At 41.6% G+C, this 17,171-nt stretch overlaps 1 long non-coding RNA gene across 4 annotated transcripts in view; it reads right to left on the bottom strand.

Moving 5' to 3' along the window:
* Positions 1 to 17,171, bottom strand: part of LOC111925461 (uncharacterized) — a 47,604-nt gene that overhangs the window by 25,396 nt on the left and 5,037 nt on the right. For 2 of the 4 annotated variants that reach the window (XR_015279669.1, XR_002862255.2), the window contains exons 2-4: positions 6,025 to 6,202; positions 732 to 809; positions 253 to 353 (exon numbers count right to left, since the gene is read on the bottom strand). This is a non-coding gene — a long non-coding RNA (uncharacterized LOC111925461). The remainder of the gene's footprint in view (positions 1 to 252; positions 354 to 731; positions 810 to 6,024; positions 6,203 to 17,171) is intronic. The other 2 variants (XR_015279668.1, XR_015279667.1) reach the window with 1 other exon arrangement.

Here is a 17,171-nt window from a genome sequence, read left to right on the forward strand (position 1 = left end):
TTGGTAGATTGCTATATTGTGCAGAGATATCTCCTCAGTGCTTCCTCTTAATTATCCTTAATTCTATTAAACAGACAAACATCAACTGCAAATAATGCATGCTTAATTATGCAGTGTTGGTGGTTGATACTGTATTATCACCAGCTTTTCTTTTAATATTTTGGCAACACACAAATGAAACTGCTACAATATGCTTAAACAGCCTCTATCAGAGTGATGGTCATGAATCCACTGCATGCACAGTAACCTCACCTCTGCCCACAGAAGGCCAGCAGGGATGGTGAAAGGGAGCAGTTCTCATCCCAAATGAGCTTCCAGATGCCCTTGCTCGATAGGGATCTGATGGCAGGAGGCTAGCAAATGGTTGCCAGGCGACCCCAGAGAGAGGCAGGAAGCACCACCATGCAACACAAAACAATCATTTTCAAAATAAAGCAAAAATTCTCTGGGTTTTGTCATCATTATTATTTGTAATCGCTTCTGAGGATGGAGAAGGCTTGTCAGACCAGATGGGACCAGAATATATAATGAAGGACACAGTACATTGCACAGGAACCAGAGGTAGCTGAGAGCAATAGGGCCCCGGGACTGTCACCATTGCATTAGGGACAAACAAAACCACAGGGACACCAGTAAAAATGCATCTATTTTCACAAGGACATTGCAAAGATGCCATATGACAGACAGCATTTTCAATCACTAAATAATCATCTGGTACAGACACTCTTTACCTGTCATGGTAGATTTGGTCTGGGCCTTCAAGGGTATAGGATCTTCTTTGGCTCTGTGTATCATATTTGCCACAGAATCTACAATTAAAATTAAAATAATTTGTTTTTAATGTTGAATATTTCCAGAAGCAGATCTAGGTGTAAAAAACTTGGTGAAATGGGATTTCTTTTGCTAGATGCTTTACTTTTCTTTCTAGTCTTTTTCACCTATGTACTGCTCAAGCAGAAGTGGTACATTTTCCTGCTGTTACCAACAGCTTAAACAGATCCATGAGCCATCTCCTCATTTCAGAGAGCACAAAACACCTGAGGCATGGCCCTGTGCCAGCATCCAGGTGATGAGAAGAGCTGAAACAACTCCTAAGCTGGATGGCAGTGGGCCCAAAGGAGGGTTTGGAAGTATTTCGATAGAACAGTCCTTTTACATTGAATTGGTCAAACTGTTTCAGGTAAATTCATCCTCATGCTAATTTATTGGAGCCCTGCTCAAAGACACCGCATTTACTCGGAATGAGACAATAAAGAGGATTTGGCCCTTGACCCATTAAGCATACACCATTCCAAACATAACAAGCCAGGTGCAGCTCTCCTTCCAGACCCTTCCTAAATACTTGAAATGGGTTGGGTGAAATAGGTCTCAAGCCAGTGCTTGAAATGGGAGTTTGGACTGGGTAGTGTCCCAAGGCCCTTTTGGTGTGAACAGTGCTGCAGTGGTGCAGTGATGAGGAGGAAACCTGGGCACTCTGAAGCCCCTTCAGAGCTCTTGAAGCATCCTAAACCCATATTGCCAGAAGTGCAGGGAGTAAAGATTCCTTTCCTTGCTGACCGAATCAGTCAAGCGCTTGAAACACCTTCAGGGTGCGGAAGCAGCTCCTGCATTCACATGGCTGAGTCACACAGGCCAGAGACAGCCTTCTGCCAATGTGGGATTGGCACAAAAGCTGAATAATGAAGAGATGTTTACGCTGCTGCTGCTGCTACTGCTGCTGCCTTTACTCAGGGACTCGTTTTATTCTTGCAGGCTCTCAGGCAGTCACCATTCATGCACAGGTGCAACCATAAAGGGGCCAAATGTGGAAGGCAGGGTGTGACTAAGCCCAAAAATGAGCGACACAAATGCATTATTCATGCAGAAAGCTTACAATGCTCCACAATTCCTTTCTTCAGAGCAGATCACTCCACTATCAACGTCAGCTACACGATTCTTCATTTCTGACACCTGCCTTTGTTCCTTTTCTACCTCGAAGCGAGGTGACCTGGGTGTTTGCCTGAAATGGTTGCTCAGGACAAATTTTCCAGCAATGCTGGGTAACAGCCTGGGATATTTAGGGGGTAGAAGTGACACAAGTGGCAACAGGGTCCTGCCCTCTTATGCTGACTGCCCCTCTGACCACAGGAGTCTGTGTGATGTCAGGAGCTTTGCTAGAGAATTGTATTAGAGGAAAATGAGGGTATAAAAAAGGGAGAGGAAGAGGAGACCAGAGCAAGCAAACAGGGAAGGTGAGAATGGGAAGTGAAACTTCCAATCAACATTAAAAAAAGATGGAAACTTGACGATGTTGTTGAAAATAATAGGGGTTTTAACAGTTAAAAGGTTTTAAAAGGTCATTATGCATTTAGCAGCAAAAGAGCAATATGAATTTCTAAGCAGCAACATCTGGAAGATCAAAAGAAATCATACTTCAATCAACATGAAAATCTCTGCTCATTACACACAATCATATTTAGTTATTAATAGACACAGGCTAGACACTGACATTTTACACATTTCATCCTATGATGCGCCAGGGACACTTCTGGCATTTAGTTTATCATTTTCATCAGTGTCATGGAAAGAGTGACCGATATGACCCAAAAAAATCTCACACTGTCAGTCATCATAAGTGAATTTATCAACACATACGAAATCGGAATCCACATGAGAGTTTTAACTGTTTGCATACTAAAGCACTTCATTCTTCACGCTTCAAAAAAAAAATCAGTTTTGCATAATAAATAATGATAAGGGCCAGCAGACAATTATATAGGTGGAAACAGTATGCAAAATACTTGGAATTCAAATTTGATGTGTGAATATATCCAGAAGTTGCTTAAGTAATCAGCTCAGCAGCTGTATTAGCCATTGTTAGAGCTTAATACAAAAGCTCTTCAGCTCATATTAAAAGCAGCCCAACTTAAACTGCAACTGGCACATGTCCTATTAGTATTTTTGTTTTTCAGACAGCTTCCAACAGATTCCGATGTGCAATTAGGTCAATATTAAAATTAAATGGTCTTTTGTTTTAAGTCAGAATACAAAGAGGTCTTTGGGAGGAAGGAGTCAGTCCAAAAATAATGTTGTCTCCAACATGAGCACAAAAACAAAGTGCTGTAAGCCAGCAGCCCCAGCCTGAATCTGTACCTTGTGGTGTGAGAGGGAAGGCTCTTAGCTGAGAATCGTTTACTAAACTGGCATTTTCGATTTCATGACTGATTTTTGTGTGTAATAATTGCATTAAAAAAATAATGAGAGTGGGTTTCTTTCTAGTTTTAGCAATCACTATGGCAAACATGCTGAGACGCTTCAGACAGAAATGTGATTTTACTTCTAATGACAATTATTTTTGGACTGAATTGTAATTTAGTTCGTTAATTAGATCTGTCACTGCATTTTCTAACTCGGTTATTGCATCCTTTGATGATTTTACTTGAATTATACTTCTATTTCTGCCACTTTGCATTCTATGCTTTAATAATTCTTCAGACAAGTATGCTAGGCAGTTGATTACATTTTGTGGCAGCAGTAATGTAAGCCCTCTCCTGTGTTACATTGATGCAAAAATCACGCTGGTCACTGAACCAACACACTAAGCCAATACTGCTCTGAAGGAGTGAACTATTCAGAGGAATTCAGCCAGGGACAGATTGTGGACATGCTTTTTTAGTCATTAAATGGATATAAACAGTTACAAGCAATTGTAAATGAAAACAAGATATTTAAAAAAAAATACCCTGAATGTTCTAAAACTCATTTTTCAGCAAAATGAGATCTTATCTACTAAATTATTTCAGGGCAAGCTGGAGTAGGTTTATTATATATTAATGAACTGACAGATTTTTAAAGATCTTGCCATTTCAACAACTTTAATGAATTGATTGTTTTTATATGAGGTCTGGCTTTTTACTCACCCAGAACTGTGGGTGTAGTTAGAAATTACTTTTGGAATAAAGACAATATGATCAAAATAGTCACATCCAAAAAAACTCCAGCACTCTCAGCTACAGATTCCTCCCAGCTTCCCTGTGTATCCAGACATCTGCCAGTCAGGTGCTGTGTGACGTAGATTACAAGACAAAATCCTGCTGCTGAAAATACCCACCACTAAACATAGCTGGTAGGGCAGTGAGTACCCCACTGGACTATGCTGGCTGTAATTCCACTGCCTGCCCTGCACAGGAGACAGCTTCGAGCTGCCCTGCAGCCCAGGCAGAACTGGGAATGATCACAGTTTGCCTCTTCTCTTTGCTTGCTCAAAGGAGAAACATTTGATCTGCTTCTTTTCCTGGAATTAAACTGCTTCTGTTGTCTCTCTTTCAAGAGAGGGATCACAGAGCCAGATTTCCAGAAATTACCTAGTTCTGCCTGGCATGTCCTTATGTAGTTCTGTCCCACTCCTAAAAGAATGCATTTGATAGAAGGTTTTTATTAAACACATTCAGTGATATTTTTAATGCCAGTTTAAGACCATTTTAATGCTTATTGTTCAACTGGATTTTTTTTAAAGTTGCTGTGCAGGCCCTAGGAAGACATCCTGTGAATCCAGTATTTGCTTGTTTGGCTTTAGGGGTGCTATGAATTTTCTAACAGTGACCTACCGGACTTCCAAGACACAGGGATCAACTAATCATTACCCAAAAGTCTTCTTCTCACATTTCATTTAATTTGTCCAAGTGGGGTCAATTTTCAATCCATTAAGCAACAACATGGGAAAAAAATATTTGTAATTCTAATAGCTGATTTGTAATTATTTCTTAACCTCCACGGATTTCTTTTCTGTAAGTGGATGCTTTCTTGAAATGTTGGGCTGCAAAACAGAAATAGATATTGCTTTAAAAGGCTCTCTAAACCTGGAAAATGGTGCAATGCTCATGTACCAGGCTGGTGGTCAGAACAGCCTGTTGGGGTATGAAGGAAACACTGAATCAACACAGCCCCATGAAGAACTGTCCATCATTCCATCACCCAGCCCTAAAACTGAGCACTAATTTTCTTTCTTTAAATACTCTCCCTTGTGGTTTTGATCATAAAGGTGCACCTTCAAATAACTAGACTTAATAATAACAGATTTGAATCTGAAATGTTAAAATTTCCAAAGATTTTACTAAAAATAACCAGCAATTCCTTATGAAGGTGCTTTCCAGTCAGAAACACATCCCAAGCTGGTGGGAATGAGTTCATAGGCTTGGAAGTGGAGTTACAAGAGAGGATGTCTAGGAATTTCTGCCTTATCATCTCCATGGGTTTTTGTCATGTTGTCATGGTTTAATTTTGGCAATTTACCTCCTCTACTATAAATACAGTTAAAAAACCTGTTCACTCATGGCTTTTCTGATCCAGTGTTTTGGGTTTTTTTAACTTGGTAAACAAAATATTGATACTTGAACGTCTACAGTGCTTTATGAAGAGGCAAGACAGAGAAAGATAAAGCACATGGCCATGAGGGAGAGGTGGGATATTTGACCAATTCCTGCAAAATTAGACACTTGGAACAAAACAAAGCTGTTTAAAATATAAAGCTGTAGGAGCACCATATGAACAGGGCAGGAGGAGGGTGGGTTTGAAGGGCAACAGCAGAAAAAAGAATCTCTTATTTTTTAACGACCACTACTTATTACTATTTAAAACTTTGCAAAATCATGTGCACAACTTTAGGTGGAGGGAATAGCAAGAAAGAATCTTAGTATCACAGTACAGCCATACATGTCCTCGGATGCAGTAGGGTGCTGGCCCTTGTCCCCACAAGTGCTTTCCTCCTGCATTCTCTGCACCAGACACAGGTCACAGCAAAGAACAGATTTAGTGAGGACTGGGCATGCTCTTTTTCTGGGAGAGGAAAAAGCCCTGAGAAATCCTGGGGCATTACACACTGGGTCAGTAATTGAATGGAAGAGGGGAAAAAGAGCAAGAGGGCTGTCAGGAAAGCAGAAAAGCAAAGGAGCAAAAGCAGTTTTCTCTCAGCATGCAAAGTGCCCTGTGACATCTGGTCAGGATGCTTGTGGAGCGGTAGGATTCATGCAGGTAAAAAACACCTACCCTGATGCAGGCCTGAAGCAAGGCAAGGTGGGCTAGCTGTGGGAGGACTGTCAGAAGGGATGTAGTCACTATGAAACAGAGATGCCTCTGCACAAAACTTGTACCACTTCAACTCATTCCAAAACAGAGTCATGCTGCTTCCAAAGTGGTTTAATTAAGGCAGAATCAAAATGTCAGCCTAAAATAAAGGAAAAAATAAAAAGAAAAGAACTTTTGTATGAAGACACAAAGACTCGGATGCCAAAAAACCCACAAAAATTACAGGGGAGGGGAAAAAAAATCCCAACATTTCCATCTTGCCAAAGACCTTTCTCACTGGAGGGAATTTCAGTTGAATAGTTGCCACTGCGGGCAGCTGGAGTTGCAAACTGAGCAGGGGAGCAGCAGGGTTCTCATTCTCTCGCCTTGCTGACCAAGGGCTCTGACAACCCAGCTCATTATTTTCAAAAGCTCAGCTCAAAGCAGCAGTCCCAGCGCTTGCTGGGCCCACATTAGTCCATTTACAGCATTTGTACCATCCAGTGACCAGGATTCTGGCAAGAACCAAGATAAAAAGCATCTTGGAAAGGAGTTTTGGATAATGGCAGCACTAAAAAGCACTGCTGGTTTTCCAATGCAAGAGGAAACAATGCTGCAGCCAGATGCAGTTTTGGGTAAGCAGTGTAAAGGATAGGAAGAGTTTCATTCTGAGTGGAGAAGCCTTGGGTGCCCTTTTTCTGAATGTTTGCTGGGGGTTTATGAACCTCCACATGCACTTTGGAAGGGGAACTGCAGAAACTGTGGTTGCTGCTTTTGCTCCAGACTGGCTTGGGCATCTGGGTAGTTCTTCAGCTGCAAAGCAGCACCTGCCTTGCCCTCATGCAAACCACAGGCAAAGGTCCAGGCAACAGCTCCAGAGATTGTTTTGGAAATGGTACCCCAATGCCAGCCTGGACCAAGTCAGTTCACAAGGAGAGACTGAGCACCTGCAACAAAGGTGGTTATTGTTGTTGGATGTTGTTTCAGCTTTTCTAATCTAAAACCAACAGTTAATAAAACTCAGCAAAATCTTCTCTGAGAAATTTCACCATTGTGAAAATTTTTATGCCTGAGTTATAAACCCAAGTAATTAACAGCACTTCAATGGAAATGATAGTAAAACACACACTACAGTAGTGCTATGGGGAATGCTTTCCCTTTGTCTTGTTACAGCTCTTTTTTCCCAAGTTGGGAATAAATATGTAAGTTAAACAAAATAAAAATGTCCACCTAATTGTGCAGATGCATAGTTAATTAATCACTTAATTCAACCCACTTAGCTTCAACGGGAAAGAAATGCAATCTGACAATCAAGGCAATATTTTTCCATTCATTCTAGTGTTTGAAAACATCTACTTTATTTTAATAGCACCTGAATTCAATGGATTGATGCTAATGTTATTGCTTAATTTGGCTTTAGAAAGGTTGTATAACATTAAATAGATAAAGAACATGCCATGGGTAAAAATAAGAGTGCTGTTACGTTTCTGGCAAATATTAACAAATGTTATTAAAAACAAATAAATATATTTGTGTATTGGTTGATTAAAGAGGTACATAGCTGGGAAAATTTGCTTCGGGAAGAAAGTTGATAAAAAAATCATGTGTTTACTGTTCCAAAGAACACACTGCTAGAAAACATTGAAGTGTGTGGTTTGTTATATTTGAAATCTGAGATTCCTGTGTTAATGGCTCCCCGGTATTCATTACCATAATGCAGCATTAAACAAGCTATGCTACACTGCCTCCACAACACGCTGCTGTCCATCAGCGGGGAGCAGGGCACTGGGGATCTGATCTGCAGCTCTGTGCAGCCAAAGGCTGATCTGCTTGTTTTCCCTGGCTTTCCTTTCACCTACAGCATGAGGCGGCACCTGCGCCCCAATGGAGCGCTCACGTTCAGCATCGCTGAGCAGGTTGTGCTGCTCCTGCTGCACCTCTTGCTCAATACACTCTGCCCATAGATAAAGGCAAAGGCAGCTCAACCTGACTCAGAAGGCAGGCAAAACTGAGACACGGCATCAGGGTGAAGGATCAGGGCCAGGTTGATGGATCCATGCCTACCATAGAAGGCTTGGAACTGAATTTACCTATCCTGATATTGCCAGGATGGCAGCAAGAACACCTTCCCCAAGAGCTGTGTAACTACTGCCCTCAGCATCTTATATACCACTGCCAGCACACACATGTATTACATTAGGATGGCTTCCAAAAGAGAAAACAATGAGGGATTTGGGGGACTATTAAAAGGGTTAGTAACAAAAACCCACACTGTATTCATGGGAGATTTTTGGGAAAGACTTAAGGAAAACTTTCATGCAAAGCTCAGTGCAAGTATCGATATACTGAAATATAACGGTGTGCTTAAGTCTTGGCCTGGGTCCAAAGCTGTAAAGAAATAATATCCCAAATAATGCTCACGGCACACCTCTCCATGAGCTATATGCAACCACTACATCTGCGGGAAAACCCCTGTGGCACAATGCCCTTGTTTATAATCACACGCTCATGCTTTCATATAGGTGCATATATAAACACACATACATATCTAAATATATATGTGTGTATATATACACATATATAATCTATATCTATATATACACACACTATATCTATGTGCCAGCATCTACCATCTAAAGATCAGAAGATGCTTTCAACATAACTTTCATGACTCAGATCTCTCTACTCTAAGCTTTACAGAGAATGGATTTTTTATCTCACTAGTGGCTCTGAAAAAATTACATTGAAATGACTGTCTCATTTCAAACTACTTTGTTACTTATCTGCAAACAGAAAAATATTTTAAAATCATTATATCAGGTAAAACAAAAATGCATCATATACCAAAATATTTTATTTTTCATCTGATGTTAAGAATTTAGAACTTTTTTGGAATAAATTTTCATGTAATTTCTAGCTAAAATGTACTTTCCAATTAAAAAAACCCAGCTATACCACCCTGATAATATTACAATGAAGCATACTTCCTATGAAATTAGAAAGCAAAATTCACAGTGAGATAACATTTTTTTACAAGTAAATATTTAGTATCATGGAAACTTCTTGGTTCACCAGAAGTTTTGCATGAAATAGTTAGTCCAGTTGTGTATTTGGGCTCAGTATATGGTTCCTAGTTTTGAAGTTGTAGACAGACTGGAAGGTGTTTAAGGTATCCCCTTAGTGCCCCAGCCTTTTTTGTGCAATTACATACTGTGTGCTGTTGGGGTAAGAGACATCAGGGAAGGGAATACACATGTTCTTGATTCTTGAGCTGCATTAGTACTGGAAAATGAAATATTTACTTTGGCAATGCATACATTAAGAGTAAAAAGAGAGAGTCATTACTTGTCCACAGTGTTGCAAACTCTTTTGCTGAACCTGCTTCTGGTATGCACCATAGAAAACAAACCCCTGCACTTTGTCTCCATCCAGCTTTGCCTTTGTCCAGAAGGAAACAGTGCAGGAAACCCAGCGAGTGAGTGCATCCTCCTGCCTCTGTCCAAGGCCCTGGCAAAGAGGCTGCTACCTACACACTGCCACACTAAAGAGATGTGGCTCAGCTTGCCCTGGGATGCTGCCCCTGCATCCAGCTCTTCTCCTCTCACCTTCAGGGTGCCAGGGAAAAGGGAAGGGACAAAAAAGAAGAAACCCAAAACCAAGACCCACTGCTGTGACTACAACAACATACAAAAAGCTGTTTATGCCCTGCCTTGCACACGCTGACAGCACATTTGTCAGGTGCCCTTCTCCTAGGACAAAACATGGGACCATGGTTAGTCCTGGCACTCCTGGGGTCTCCAGCTGCCTACAGCCAATGGAGTCTGACAGTCCCATGCTCTGACAGTCCAGGAAGCTCAGAAGGAAACCAGTCTTGAGGAGCTGGAGACAGGTGAAGGAAATCAAAAATGCATAAAAATTGTTATTACTAAAGTGCATAGCAATAGAATTTAATGACTATTCAGCTGAAAAGATAAGTATCAGCACATGGAAGAAACCCTGAGCAGGAAATAACAAAAAAAAAAGGCCAGGTTACACTATCATTTGTTTAATCATGAATATAATGGATGACGGTGAAGGAAAAGGTCTTGCCAGAAATGCAGTTTAGTTGGATCCTTAGTGAGGCATAAGCTTTGCTCTCAGAAAGTCTTCCTTGAAAAATAAATTCATATTGGCTTGAATACAGGCACTGTCACACAGAGTGACAACTGGCTGAGTGGCTGTAAACAAAAGGTAAAGATAAATGACACTACATCAGGTCGGATGTCTGCATGGAAGTGACGGCCAACAAGATACCATCGAGGAGAGGCTGGAGCTGTCAGAGAGCTACCCTGGCTTTATTTAACATCTTTGCTAATTATCTGGAAAAGGAAGGAGACATGCACCACACTTACTTCATTTGATTTTCAAGAAAAGAGGCAAGACTCTCACCTGCTCCAGGGAGACCCCTAATACCAAAGCACTGCTATGCCAGTGTCGGCAGGGAGATGGATTGCTCCGAGGCTGCACAGGCAATTGTTTGGGAAAACGCCCGATGGTGGAGGTGGTGGCAGCAGTACAAAAGAATATGTAGCAATTATCTGCCTGGCGAGGGGGCTGTACAGGAGCAATCCAGCTCTTGACGTAAGCAAAATGCAGTAAAGCAGATAAATAAATCTCTGTGTGTCGAGGGGGGTGGTTTCAATAAACCTGCAGGGATTTTTGCTCCAAATTATTTTAAGTATCTGTGATATTTCCATGGGGAATTTCTTATCTCCTCCTTCCATTGTGAGGGCATGCATTCACCTTGCAGGCATATGAGTGAAGAGAAAGAGGTGAGACGGCATTCATTACTTGGATGTTGAGGTTTTACATCACAAGGAGGGGGAAGAGTAGCAAGAGGAGTGTTTGAGTGGGCAGCCAAAGGAGGAGCAGAGGGAGATAAAGAGAACGGTGAGGATTAGGCAGAGATCTCACAAAGTATATTAAAGCCAGAAGGAAAAGGACTCTTCTTTCTGCCCTTTAGATGAAGGCAGGCCTGGCTCTGGCTCTGTTGTGTCCTGCACTCCTTACTGCCAAAAAAAGAGCAACACTTTAAATAAGAGAGGAGAAAACTTCAAGACAAGGAAAATAGAGTAAATGGTAGATGAAAAGAAGACACAAATAACCCTTCATGCTGGAGGAAGGGATAATCCCTCCATAGGACAACAGGCCCAGGGGATAGAGATTGCTTTGGTCTCCTCTGGCTAGTGGAAAGAGGGAAAAAGCAAGCAAGCTCTGATGGATTTCTCCTACACTGCATCTGAATTTTCTCATTCAGAAGATGGTTCTTAGCAGGCCGCTCAAGAGGCAGATCACCTTACCACTCCCCTGATTTCTTGAGCATTTCTGCTGTACTGCATAGGTGGTGCTATTGTCAGATGCTGGAGAGACAGAGCAAGGCAAGGAAAACAAAAACAAATTATTAGTAATCTCTTCAAAAATTCAGCAAGTGACTCTAGAAAATAGGTCTGCACTTAAGTCCCAGTTTTAGCAAACTAAGTGTACTATTGCTTTTTCTCAATTTTATCTTATTTTCCTAAAGGTTATTTTTCCTGACCTATAAACCAGGGGATAATATCCCTCTATAGAGGAGAGTTCTGCAATTTCATCATAATTTGCAGAGAGAAGTCTGTCATTGCTCAAGGTCAATCTACTTGCAAAACCTTGAATGTTGAAGCTGAGAGGCAGGGGATGTTCCCAATAGCCTGAGTCACATCCTCAGGTTGCAAAGGCACAGCAACAGCTGAAGTGAGCTGATGCTGTTTCATGGAAGTCAGCCTGGTTGTTCCCACACCTGCCCTGAAAGCTGGAAATGACGGGCTTTCAAGCAATGTCACTCTGTATGTTTAGACCAGATATGTGCATTAGTAGGTGCTGCTGGAACACAAATAATTAATAAATATGACCAAGAGTATGTCTAGTAACTGTTTCAACAAAGAACCTCAAGCATCAGTATATGAGCCTTTTAAACAAATCTTTCTACATTGCCATTATAAAGTGAAAGTGGCCCTTGACTCTCTGAGGGAAAGGTTTTTTTCCCTCAGGTCTGAGTGGTATAAATGCAATATGATTTCATGATGTGACTTTAGACATGTGATACTGTCTGGAGCAGGCTGCTCTCTATCACTGAGATGCCAACATTTGGCTAGCAGAAGTGAAAACACAGCAGGTAACAATCCAGCAGAGGCAGGCTGATGGAACTATTTTATTCTGTTCTGTGCTGTGACCCATGTTACAACAGAAAAATATATTGGATTTCTGGTGTCTCCTTGTGACCCAAAAGAAGGGAGAGTTCTCAAGACACAGTCACGACCCCAGGTCAAGAATTACTGACATGATGGTCTAATAAAACTTTTCTCTTTCCCTATGGCAATCAGGTCATGCTGGGAAACTTCCACCTCTCTTGTCATAAGAGATTCAACAGTCAGAATTCAACCCTATTCCTATTCAAGGGCAGAGATGCCACTGGCATCAATAGGAGCGACACTGGTATGAAATAGTTGAAATGTCAAGTGTGTATTTGCAGAAACTGATTCTGCTGAAGACTATGCAGATATAATTATGCTGCTCTTTTCCCCATTGCTCTCCTTTTATATTATCTAAGGCAAAGTGCCCACAGAGGACACAGATGCACTCTATTAGATGTAGAGTGAGTATTGTTAAAAATATCCTCTCTAAAACCAACTAGATATTTACTCCTTTGTAACCTCATCAACTGTGACACGATGTAATTACAGATTGTTCAAGAGTCTTGTCTGCCCACTCAGTGCCAGACTGAAAAACAACTAAAGAAAACATAAAAAGTGAAACAGACAACTGAGCATGTGCCCTCCACCATGTTCCCAGGAGGCTCAGTAACCAAGTATATGCTACACATCTCAGGGGGGAGAGTGCCCGTGTACAACATTCTTCTCCTCCACAAGGCACTTTCACAGCACTAAAGTTGCTAACACAATAAAACAGCAACATGTGAGAAAGTAAAGTTTAGACAGAATCAACGTGGATGAGTCACTTTTATTTTTTTATTTCTGCTTCTCTAGCTTTCAAAAAAATCCATGTTTTTTTTCTGGGTAATGATTTCCACTCTCATGCTGTGTTGTGCACCCAGGGCTGTGTCAGAACTCTGCCTAAAGGCCCCAAGGTCTTTCCCTGTAGCACAAACCTCAGTCCTTGTCCTATAATCAGCCCTGCATGGGCAGAACATCAGTACATTCAGAGCTCTGCTGAGTTTTGGGAGCACTGCATGGATGAGACAATCTTTCCATGCAGATCAAGGATTGAGAGTGGGGCTTAAGAGAGAAAATAATAAACAAGAGGATAAAACCCACTGTGAAATACTGGGTAATTTTTTAAAATGTAATTTAGCAGGTGTTTAGTGATTACCCTGAAAATAAGGCACAAACACTTTCATGACTCATATTTGTGCTTCAGTTGAATTCTCTCTTCCATGCTATAGCTGTAATTTAAAACATTTGCTTCATCCTGAGAGGAAAAATGAAGATGTTTGAAATAAAGTGCTGCTGCAGAGCATACACACCAAGGGTACACACAAAAACTACACCACCAGCAAAGGTTGAATTCTGATCATGACTCCTCCTTGGGGAAGAGCTGTATTCACCTTCTTATTTTGAACTCCTCTCTCCTTTTACACAAAATGCTTTGACCTGGTCAACTATAAACAGCTAATATTACAGTATAAATAGCTAATATTACAGATCAACATTTTGATGTTATGGGGACTGCATTACATTTTTGTCCTAATCTAGTGATGTTCTACAGTGGCAGGTCTCTCTTAATGTTTTCATAATATGAAAGGTAAGTGATTATATAAATTAATAACTGGAGAGATAGGGTGACAAACAACTTACTGACAGCAAATTGGCAGTGAAATTGTAACTGTTCCTTCCTGTATAACATGACTTGCTAAATTAAGTGGTTGGAGTTTTCTGCAACCATGACTCTGCAGAGCACCACACAGGATGCTACAGGTTATCCCTGCTTTATAGCCAGTGCTCCTTAATATCCATGTGCTTCTTTGTAAAGCACTTTTTACATAGTCAAATGCTATAAAGACCAACAGCTTTGCTGATATGAGCTGACCCCACCACTGGAGGCTGGCTGGTTTATGCCCTAGGACATGGCACTGCTTATCAGTACTGCAGAAATTAGTTGAAATCAAGAGAAAATGCCTCTTCCAAGAAATTCCTTTTGAACCTCTTCTCTTTCTTTCTTTCTTAGATAATTTCTTTGACTTTCCTCATCTCTTATTAAAAGACAGTGTTGATTTCTCACCATCCAGCATATAGAATGAAGAAATCTCTGGCAGAAAGATGTGGGGAAAGCAAGAGTTGGGAAGGGATTTTTAGAGGCAGAACATCAGGTAAGTTATACAATGACTCTATCAGTTTACATAGGCATTCCCTGGTGGAAAAGATACCTAATAAAGGGCTTTCAATCTTGTTGACAAAAGCTTGAACAAGATTGAATGGCTGGAAGTTAGACAAATTCAACCTTGAAACAAGATGTAACTTTCCAGCAGACAGGGTAATTAAACACTAAAAGATTGTCAATAAAGGTGAGGGTCTCTCTACTGGCTGGTGGTTGCAAGGCAATACTACACACCTTCCTAAAATCCTCAGAGCAAGTCTGGGCATCCCCTCTCCCTCTCAGGCTCAACTGGCCAGATGGAGATGACTGGGCACTTGGAGATTGGAATTTTTTTATTTATTTGACTGTTTGAGGGTTGGGGTTTGTTTTCAAACTCACAGACTTGCCATAACTGACAAAAAGGCACCAAAGATCTGGCTTCTAACCAGACAGAGACAAATGTTCCTAGATACTATATATGTATTTTTGGCTTAAATGCACAGAAACATATTGATTAAATGTTGGAAAGAATTTCCCAGGTCAAACTGGAAAAAAAAAAAAATTAGTTAAAAGATGGGAGAAACCACTACTTTTGCTAATTGTGATCTATTAGGCATGTCCCATTTAATAAATTCTCCATCATCACTACAGCTTGTTCTTTCTGTGTTATGCCTGTGGCATGCAACTGCTACCCCTGAAGACTTAAATCCTTTAATCTAACTAAACCATCATTTAAACCATGAAAATATTTTCATATCAACTGAAATCGAATTGACGATATTATACAGGAGATCAAACTGGAGGATCTTATGGCTCTTTCCTATCTTAGAATAAATTACTCTTAAGGAATCAAGGATCAATGTTGTTCTCCCTTATCACAGGCCTTTTGATACCAATACCAACAAAATTCCTGTGTATGCACAGGACTATTCAAACCTGCCACCTGTGTCAGTAGCTATGAGCTCCAGGCCTGCTTGAAAAGTTCAAATAATGCACAATGCAGCAGCCCACTGCATTTCACAGGGACTGATGAAGGTAAATTGGAGCTTTTGCTTGCAAATAAGCTGAGTCATGCTTTAACTATTATGCTCCAATTATCTATGCAGCTTTTATTCACAAAACCTGTTACCATATCAACATCTCTGCAACACAGGCACTTATTCCCTATGAAACATCCGTAATTCTGGTACCATAGTCCTTTCTCCAGAAGGAACCTATCCATCATGGTACCTTTTCTTCCCAGGCTATACATAACAGAAGTTATTTGCAATCTAGTAGAATTATGGCATGTGGTATCCACATCCAAAGTGCTGTTACTCCTCTTATCTCACTGTTTTATGTCAGTTTTGGATAAATGGCAACCTTTTGACTGATTCTATTTGATCACAGAGCATGGACAAAACAGTGGGATGTATCACTATGGTAATCATGGCAAATACACAGTGATTTCTGGACATGTATTAGACATCTCACTGCCGGCTGGCTGCAGCTTCACAACTCAGCTGCCAGCTGTCTTGGAAAGCTGAAGCAGCTACCAAGCTGCTGTTAAAGCACATTCTGTGGCTACACTTGCTGTGATCCTACCAACAGCTGCTGCTCAAAGAGTGGGGAGGCTAGTAACCAGTTGCTTTGGAGTAACTGTTGCTGGCTCCTTCAGAAAAAGGCTCTTTCCAGGTTTGTGAACAAGTTTTGTGTGAAGGAGGATTGTGTGGCAGACAGCAGAGTAGCAGGGCTGAGATGTTTCACAGAATCGTTCAGGTTAGAAAAGACCTTTAAGATCATTGAGTCCAGCCCTTAACCCAGCACTGCCAAGTCCACCCTTAAGACTGGTTAGTCCTTAAGGGCCACATCTATATATATTTAAAATACCTCTAGGGGTATTGATTCCACCACTTCCCTGGGCAGCCTGTCCCAGTGCTTGACAGCCCCTGGGGAGAAAACATTTTTCTTAATAACCTCCCCTGGTGCAAGTTGAGACCGAGCCCTCTTGTCCTGTTGCTTATTCTTTGGGAGGAGAGACTGAACCCCACATGGTTACACCCTTCTTTCAGGCAGTTGTAGAGAGAGATAAGGTCTTCCCTGAACTTCCTTTTATCCAGGCTAAACAACTTCAGTTCCCTCAGCAACTACTTATAATATTTGTGCTTCTGACCCTTCACCAGCTTTGTTGCCCTTCTTGGGACACTCTCCAACACCTCAATGTCTCTCTTGTAGTGAGGGGCCCAAAACAGAATCCAGGATTAGAAGTGCAGCCTCACCAGTGCCCAGTACAGGGGGACAATCACTGCCCTGGTCCTGCTGGCCACACCATTTGTGACACAGGCCAGGATGCCTTTGGCTTTCTTGGCCACCTGGGCACACCTGGCTCACGTTCAGGTGCTGTTGACCAGCACCCCCAGGTCCCTTCCTGCAGGGCCACTTTCCAGCCACTCTGCCCCAGCCTGCAGCACTCCCTGCAGTTATGACCCAACTGCAGGACCCAGCACTTGGCTTGTTGAACCTGAGACCACTGGCCTTGGTCCATCAGTCCAGCCTGTCCAGATCTCTCTGCAGACCCTTCCTGCCCTCCAGCAGATCAGCACTTCCACCCAACTTGGTGTCACCTGCAAATTGACCGAGGGCACACTTAATCCCCTCACCTAGATCACTGGTAAAGACATTAAGCAGAATTGATCCCACTACTGAGCCCTGGGGAACACACTTGTGACCAGTCACAGCTGGATGTAACTTCACTCCCCACCACT

This window comes from Cyanistes caeruleus, chromosome 1, assembly GCF_971803275.1.
Source record: "Cyanistes caeruleus chromosome 1, bCyaCae1.hap1.1, whole genome shotgun sequence".
Lineage (NCBI taxonomy): Eukaryota > Metazoa > Chordata > Aves > Passeriformes > Paridae > Cyanistes > Cyanistes caeruleus.